Here is a 9,062-nt window from a genome sequence, read left to right as displayed (position 1 = left end):
CCCTGTGTGATCCATTGTGTTCCAGCCACAGGTAACAGGAGCTATGAGACACTGCTTAAATGTGGCCTGCTGACGAGACTGGCAAAATAAAGAATGTGTAATTAACAGCATATTCATTTTTTCTCCGATTTGCACAAAAATATTAAAATGGGAACTCTGGGTTCAGGTTCAGTTTCACTGCTGTGTGAGAACTGCCAATTCACTTACTCTTTTTGAACCTCAGTTTCCTTGTCCAACACACAGGGAAACATACTTCCCATCTCAAAAAGCACCTTTGAGATTTACCTTTGGTAAACATTGAGAGGTATTTTGTGTAATTTTTTGTACTAAGGCTTAAAGAAAGTTACAGTTATTGGTGTCACTGAAGATTTTAATGCAGCCTAAAATGAGATAAAAGTCAGTGAATGCCGATGAAAATAAAAAGGCAGTCCATCTTGAAAATCTACCTTAACTCCTATAAATCAAACAACTTTATGTCAACATTCACAGCAACCAGCAATATTTCAGATCCTGACCTCTCCATCAGCCTGTCACTCTGGGATTCAGAGTGACAACAGGGAACAGAACTCTCAGCTAACCCACAATGGACATATCACTCATGACAAAACTATTTTAAGCCACTGAGATTTGGGGTTATTATCACAGCATAACCTGGCCCTTTGTGACTGATAGAGACTTTGGTAAAGGAAGTACCAAAAGTGCTAAACATGTGATATGGACTTAGTGGCTGAGTAATAGGCAGCAAGAAAACTGTTACTGAAAGGTGAAAGCTAAAAGGACGACAGTCCACATTACGCAATGGCAAAACATTTGATGAGACTGTTGCCTGCTTATTATCACCCCATACCACAGTTTGCTTATCCATTCCCCTACTGAGGGACATTTATTTCAGGTTTTTGACTATTATGTAGAAAGATGCTACGCATACACTTGTACAAGCATTTATGTGGATATATGCTTTTCACTTCTCTTGGTTAAGTACCTAGAAATGAAATGGGTGGGTCATATGGCATTTGAATGTTTAAATTTTGAAGAAACTAACAAACTATTTTCCAAAGTGCTTGTGCCATTTTGCATTCTTACCAGCAGTGAATGAGAGTTCCACATCCTTGCCATCACTTGATTATGGTCAATCTCTTGAATTTTAGTTATTTTAATGTATGTGTAATGGTCTCTCACTGTGGTTTAATTTCCAGTTCCCTAATGATGTTGAGCATCTTTTAATGTGCTTATTTGCCAACTGTGTAGCTTCTTTGGTTAAGTATCTAATCAAATCTTTTGTTCATTTTAATATTTTGTTCACTCTTATTACTGTTCTGAGGGTTTATATACTCTGGATAAAAGTCCTTAGCAGATATGTGATTTGCAAATATTTTCTCCCAATGTGTGGCTTATCTTTTTATGCTTTCAAACAGTGTTTTTGTAAAAAGCAGGTATTTTTAATTTGTTGAAGTCCAATTTGTCAATTTTTTCTTTTTATAGATCATGTTTTAGTGTTGTAGCTAGGCAATCTTTAATTAACCCAAGGTCACAAAGATTATCTCCTATGTTCTCTTCTAGATATTTTATAGTTTTATGTTTTACACTTAGTCTATGATCCACTTTGAGTTGATTTTTGTATGTGCTGTGAGATATGAATCAAAGTTTATTTTGTTTTTGTTTTGGCATAAAGGTATTTGATTGTTCCAGCACCGTTTGATGAAAATGTTATCTTTTCTCCACTGAACTGCCTTTGCACCTTTGCTGCAAGCCAACTGTCCATGTATATGGGGATCTGTTTCTTGACTCTATACTTAGGTTCCCCAAAAGAAGTGAGCTGTAAAAGAGGTGCCCCTAAATTCTGTGTGTAAACTCTGCTCAAGTCTCTCCTGATCCCTAAACTACGTACACACAGGGCAGCTTCCCAAAGCAAAAAAAAACAGAACTGAGATTTCAGCTCTTGTTCACCATAGGAAACAAAGAGTTTGCACAAGTGAGTTCAATAACTTTAACTGACTGCTAATATAAAACAATACTCTTAGGAAAGAACTTTATAGAATACAGAGTCTCTACAACTGTCCATCCAGAATTCCATATCCAACAAAAATACCCTTTCATAATGAAGACAAAACTGTCACAAGCAAAATGCACAACAAGAAATGCTACAAGAATTTCTTCAGGCTGAGGGGAAGTGATACCAGATAGAAGCGTGGATCTCAGGAATGAAAAGCATTAGAAATGGTAAACATGTACATAAATATGAAAGATTAGTTTTTCCTCTTGATTTAATATTATCACTCAAAGTAAAAATTGCAACACTGTTACCTAGGTAGATGTAATACATATGACAATTATAGCATAAAAGATGGTAGACCGATATCCATATCCCAACATGCTTAAATAGCTACTATACATTATAAAGAAGTCATATAATTTTAACTTAAAGTAGATTGAGGAGTTAAGGCTGTATATTGTAATTCTTATAGAAATCCTTAAAAAAAGTTTTAGCTAAAAAGCCAATAGGGAAATTAAAAAGGAATTCTAAAAATATTCAACCTAAACAGAAAGCAGAAATAAAGAGGACAAAAAATCATAAAAATCATTACCAATAATGATATTAAGTGTGAAAGGACAAAACACTATGATTAAAAAACAAAGACTGATAGAATGGATTTCTAAAAGTTTAAAAATGTATGTTCAGAGGTGACATACTTTCAATATTAAAATATAAATAAAATAGAGTAAAAGGAGAAAGATAGGTCACATAAACAAGAAGCACAGGAAGGCTGGAATGAAATTAATATCAAATAAAGTAGACCTCAAAAGGATGTGTTAGGTTGGTAAATTTGCATGTACAATGACTTATTTTGCTATGGAATATTAAACTATGACTCCTAGACTTTTTTTCTAAACTATGATTTTTCATTTCAAATTATGCATGTAAATAAAATCTGTTCATTGCAAATGAGTTCTTATGATACAAGTACCATAATGCCCTTATAACAGCAAGATGTACAAACTTTAAACACAAGTGCTAATGACTTGGAAGATCCTTTAGGCATAAGATTTTAAAATATTTTCATGCAATATTACCTGTTCTTTATATTGAAGAATGTTTTTCAACCTATTATTCCTTGACATTATGCTCACCTTAAACTCCCACATATCCTTTCAAATTATGAAAATTATAAGCTAAGAAAATCTTTACAAAAGTAGCAAAAGGAAAAGAAAAGGTGTTCCAAAATTTTTAACTTAATATTCATGAACATTTTTGACTGAGTATAGACTTTACCTATTCGAAATTCTACTAACAAATTTGCAAGCAGTCACCTATTATCTACTTAACTACTTGATAACTGTCTTTTGAAATGAAAGTCCAACATCAAACATAAGGGAACACTTTTTGTCCAGTAGTCTCTAATTGACATGTTAAAGAAATGGCATTAGAGTGGATTCTTTCATTGGGTCACAATTTAATTACTAAAGTGAAGCAATCATTTAGCTTTAACTAGACAAACTGTGATAAAATATTAATTCATCTAGAATCAACAAAATGAATGGAGTTACTATCTTACACACTCCAATAATATAACTTCATTCCAAAATGAAACTAAATAGCATTGATCAAGCACCAGGTCAAAGCACAGCACAACACTAGTAACATCAACGTGGGATACGACTTCTACTCTCAAAAACCAAACCATTTCATTGTGAGATACTATGCCAGAGACAGAAAAAGTAACACAGAAAAAACAAGAGACCTTTGCACTCTCATTTGTTCATCTATTGATTCACTCACATCTTCTGAATGAACTCAGGATAACACCAATAATGGCCTTCATTTAAAAAGGTGCTTAGCTACTGGGCTAAGATACTCCCAAAATCAGTGCTAACACTTGTTTTGAACAGAGTAAAGTCCAAACCCGAATCTCTGCACTGTACCTTATTGCTTGTAATGACTAATTCCCATGAAATATTAGTAAATAAAGTGGTATATAATCATTGCTATGTAGAAGAAATACTAAATAATAAAGGAGTTCAAAGAATATTAATACCAAGCTTCAGAAGTTTAATATATAATCATCCAAATGTAAACAGGTAGAATATCCAAATATACTAAAAAGTAACGTTTTAGAAACAACAGAACTATTTGTCCCTGCCCATTAAAGCTCCCCTGAATTATGAACATCAGTAAAACACCTGACTAATAGCCTGTAAAAATTAATTTTTAAGTTCAAATAAGGTACAACTTGCATCAAGAAATTAACTATATACACAACGTAATTTCCTACATTAGAAGACTACTACTAAATCCTGTAATCAGACAAGTTGCATTCTTACCAAATGCACTTTTGAGAAACAAAATTTTGTCATTGTGTCAGGTAAATTATTGATGTCAATTCTGGGTTATCTGTTCTTTTCCCAAAGCTCAGGGTGATAATGTTAAATACCTAATGATAGGGTTCAAAATGTATGTACTAATATAATAAATTTTTGTCAACTGTATATATAAAAACATTTTCTAATAATATATTACTATTTCTATATTGTCTTCTAAATGAAATTTGTTAAGTATATCAATTATTCAGGATCAAATCTGTTTACGTTTTTATATAAATAGCATTCACCTCCCAGTTTTACAGTTGAGGAAAAAAAATCACAGAAAGGAACACTTTATCCAAATTGTCCATATTCAGTCTTAACAATTAAGATGAACCAGAAAATCAGAGTTCTAAAGTTACAGGTGTTTAGACAAATATTACTTCACTTTATACTACTTTCTCTCTTATTGTGAGAAGTGTTTCTGTTCCCCTAATTTTTTTCTCATTTAATTCCTGGTTTGATTTTCCTAATTTAGTTCCTGGTTTGATTTTTAAATATGCAACAACTGACTTGAATGCTCTCATACTTAAAAGACTGTATAAGTTCACAGACTAACAGTATTTCAGCTGAAAGTTGTCTTAGAACCAATGTTTGGTATACGTCCTTCTCAACTCTCCTCACAATGTAATGATCATTTGAGGAATTTAAAAAAATCTCTGATGAGGAGGGGTTGGGTACAGAAGGAAGATCTCCAGGGATTTTGATTCAACTGGTCTTGGGCAGAGTGATTCTAATGTATAGCCAGTGCTGAGAATCACTAAGTAGTGAAACCACCTTGGTTTATAGAGAGGATAAATCATTTGCTCAATGAACAGGAAGAGAGGTCAGGAGTAAATTACTACAGCATGTATGAAAAAATGACAGAATTTAAGTAGTTACAAAATGCTGTGGGAACCTGAAGAATTAAATGTCTAATTGTCTTTGCATAAGTTAGTTAAGTCTACAAGGATGAACAGGAGTTTGTGGACACAGAAGTTTTTCTCTTCAGTAAAAGTACGGCAGCATGAGCAGTTGACACCTGACAGCAAAAAGTTTGATGGGGCTAGTGTACAAAGGATGGAGTGGCAGAAGATAAGGCTGATGTGGAAAGATAAAGTACAACTGTGAAGAAATGTGGACTCTAAAAAAACAGTGATATGATCAGATTTGTATTTTACAAAGATAATTCTGGAAGAGACAGGCTTACTGATAAAATCTAATGCTGAAAGGCTGAAGGGCTGTTAAAATAGTAGAGATGCAGAAAGGGAATCAATTCAAATAATATATAAGAGGCAAAATGTCAAGACTTGATGACTGGCTCATTTGAAAGATGAAGGAGAAAAGAATTGAAGGGGCTGATGTTTCTAGATTCGGGCCACTGGAAAAGCTGGTGGTATCATTACAACAAGGCAGGGCGAGTAGAGGGGAAGATGAGTGTTCACTTTGGGAAGCTACAGGCCCCCTAGGAGGCGGCTCTAAAAAAAGGATGGCTGGAAAGACAGCTTTTGATTTCAGGCAAATCACTAAACCTCTCAGGGGCCCAGTTTCCTAATATTAAAAACTGGAATGAAAAATAAAAAGAAGAGAAGAATACTTACTCCTTTTCTACTCAGCTTGGCCCAAAGTCTAGTCTATGCTTTCCTTACTTTTGCCCAGTGCCTTCCCTGTGGATAGGTATTATTCTCATTTTAGATGAGAAAACCAAGGCTTGAAAAGTTTAAACAACTTCAAGAAATTAGCATAGAAGCCAGGATTCCAACTTCAGGGCCCGTGTTCCTTCTTCCACAATAACATGATATTTATGTGCCAAAATGGAATCTGAGTTGGAGCAAGTAATTGAGAGAGAGAGATGATTTTGGGGGCCTGAGGAGTCGGTGAGGAAGGAAGTGAAGCTGTGCAAGGGCCCATGTGTCCAGCCCTTTAACGAACATGCTGAAGGCTGAGAAGGCACCACCTGGGCCACTGGGCTCCAATGGTCACTCAGGCATAAGTCCTGCATCTCCTGGAGGTAAAGACCTTGTCCATTGGGCAATTACAACGTGATGCTGGTAATTAATAGGAGCTAGTAGAACACACCTCTGTGCGTCAGAGGGAGGAAACACTGTCCTCTTACTGTTCCACTTTACTGAACACTAAGAATGTAACCAGAATTAAACTCCAGACTAGAAGAAAATGAAATCTACATCCACAATGGTAGACATACTGCACATAAACAGGACATGTTTTTGACATCAGGTTACAATTCTTTCAAATAAACACCTTCTAAGCAGGGCTTTTATTTGTAGCAGCTGGGTTTTTATGTGTGGCCATTAAATACATTGCAAAAATATACTATAAATATACCAAATACTGACAACACAAATACACTGTATAGAAAAAGTTATATAACTCTTCTTCTATGCTTGAAGTGGCTGTTATAATTCTAAAAATGCCAATGTCATGATTTATTTTTTAACTTCTTTACTGTAGATTTGTATCAAATGAACAGAACATGGAGCAAATTACGTACTTAACACCCTGCAAAAGGATGCATTCTTAAGTACTGTAACTAATAGTTAAGTAAACAGTGTTTCTGAAATATTCAATCTATGAATAAAAACTTGAATCAGCAATAGTTGAAAACACATGTGGCTTCTAAATCACTACACAAAAAGGACATAAAAAACTAGAAGATCTTTTTGTTCTCCAAGTAAATTGGCCAAAACTCATCTTTTTAGTTTGAACAATTGCATTTTCCAAGATTATTCAAAATAAATGATTCAAAGAGAATGAGGTTTGACTGGAGAGTTAATTTTAAGCTGAGATAGTTTCCATATTTAGCAAATACCAGGTTAAAAACAAACTCTTTTTTTTGTGAATCATAATTAGCACTTATTTAAGTGCTAAGAAGTAAACATTTGTAAATAGGTTAAGCAAATGTTTCATTTAACAGATAAAAAGTATATTGTACTCCTATTTCTAAGTTCTCTGAGGCAGGGAGGGAAGGAGGAAGAGAAAAGGAGGAAGGGAAGAGGAAAAGAGAGAAAAAGAAAGAAAGTGGAGGGGAAGGGACACGACCGGAGAAGTACCTTCTTTTTGTTTTCCAGCTCTTCACTCTTACTGATATCAAGAGCCAGTAGAATTTAAAGCAATTTTGCTAAACTCAAAAGTATTGCAAAATACATGGAAAAAAACCCAAAGTTTAATTTAGTTGTCCGAGATAACCAGGACTAGTTAAGTAGCTGCTGGGCCCAGGAGTCCCTGACTTACCCAATTCTCTGGTACTTCATGACCAGGGGAGAAACCCTCTTGTCTAAGACAACCATGCCAGGCAGCTAGTTGGTAAACTGAAAAACTCATTTAAAAGGTAAGTCATTAAAAATGATACACGTGAACCTTAAATCATTTCTTTTGAATTAGAGTGCATACATGTTTGCCAGTCTTCCAATACAGAGTCAACGCCTTCTCTCTGCAGATGTGTCAGTTCTCTGGTGTCACAACCACTGCCTGTGATTTCTAGTTTCTGTTTCTTTAAAGTAGAAAAAAAGTTAAAGGATTTTAGAGCACAGAATGTCTAAAGTTTTACAATTTTTAACTCAATTTTTTTGGCTTCACCCACAGCCAATTCAGTACTATTGTAAGTAACATGCCTCTGTGTTTCCAAACATTTAGCTTTTTTTGCACTCATAGTTCAACAGTTTACATAAAATTTAGTTAAAATACATAATTATGATTACTACCACTCTTGGCCTAAACAGATTAGGAATAAACACAGGTGATTTTTGGTTAGTATATAACTTAACTGGTGAGAACAGAAATGCATGACCAGACTTCAGTGTAACTTCCTCACCATTACCCTTCAGTATGTTCTGGAACAAAGGGGTTGGAGAAGGTTGGTTGTACCTCAAAGATCAAGCAAAGGGTATCTCAAATTAGAACCTTAGGTCTTTTAAAGTTTTCTGGAGTCTGTTAATACAAATTACTACCTTATATATTTTTCATTACTGTTGTCTATGCAAAATATGTTAATATTGTACTCTGAGAAAGATATTCAGAGTACATACCAAATGAAAGTTCACATTCAGAGTTTCATAACAGCACCCTAGCAAACAGTACAAGTATAAATAAATTTCTAATGGCATTAAATATGAAATTATCTACTCTCATTGTACTGTTGTCCTTCAAACACTTGTGAATTCTTTGCATTAAATACACTTTGGTATATATCATAAAACACCAACCTCAAACAGCTGTGAAAATTTTAATAGTTTTACAATAGTCATGGATAAGTTTTTTTGTTGAGATGTAATGCAGATGCCATAAAATCCACAAACTGTACAATTCCGTGATTTTTAGTATAATCAAGTTGTACAACCATCACTAATTCTAGAACATTTTCATCCCATCTAAAAGAAATCCAATACCCATTAGTAGTCACTTCCTGTTCTCTCCCTGCAACCCCTGGAAGACACTGATCTACTTCTGTATCCATGGATTTACCTATTCTAGACATTTCCTATAAATACATTCATACACAATATGTAGATTTTGTGTGTAGCTCCTCTCCTCCTCTTGTTTTCAAGATTCGTCCATTTTGTACCACTGTCCTCCTTTTCCTCTGATATTTTAAACTTACTCCTAGTCTCCTCAAACCTCAAACACTGGCACCAACCCTCTCATTCTTATGGATGACTTTGCATCTTACTTCACAGAGAAAACAGACCTTCACACCACCAGATGTA

Source organism: Manis pentadactyla, chromosome 10, assembly GCF_030020395.1.
Source record: "Manis pentadactyla isolate mManPen7 chromosome 10, mManPen7.hap1, whole genome shotgun sequence".
Classification (NCBI taxonomy): domain Eukaryota; kingdom Metazoa; phylum Chordata; class Mammalia; order Pholidota; family Manidae; genus Manis; species Manis pentadactyla.
This window is presented reverse-complemented; position numbering follows the sequence as displayed.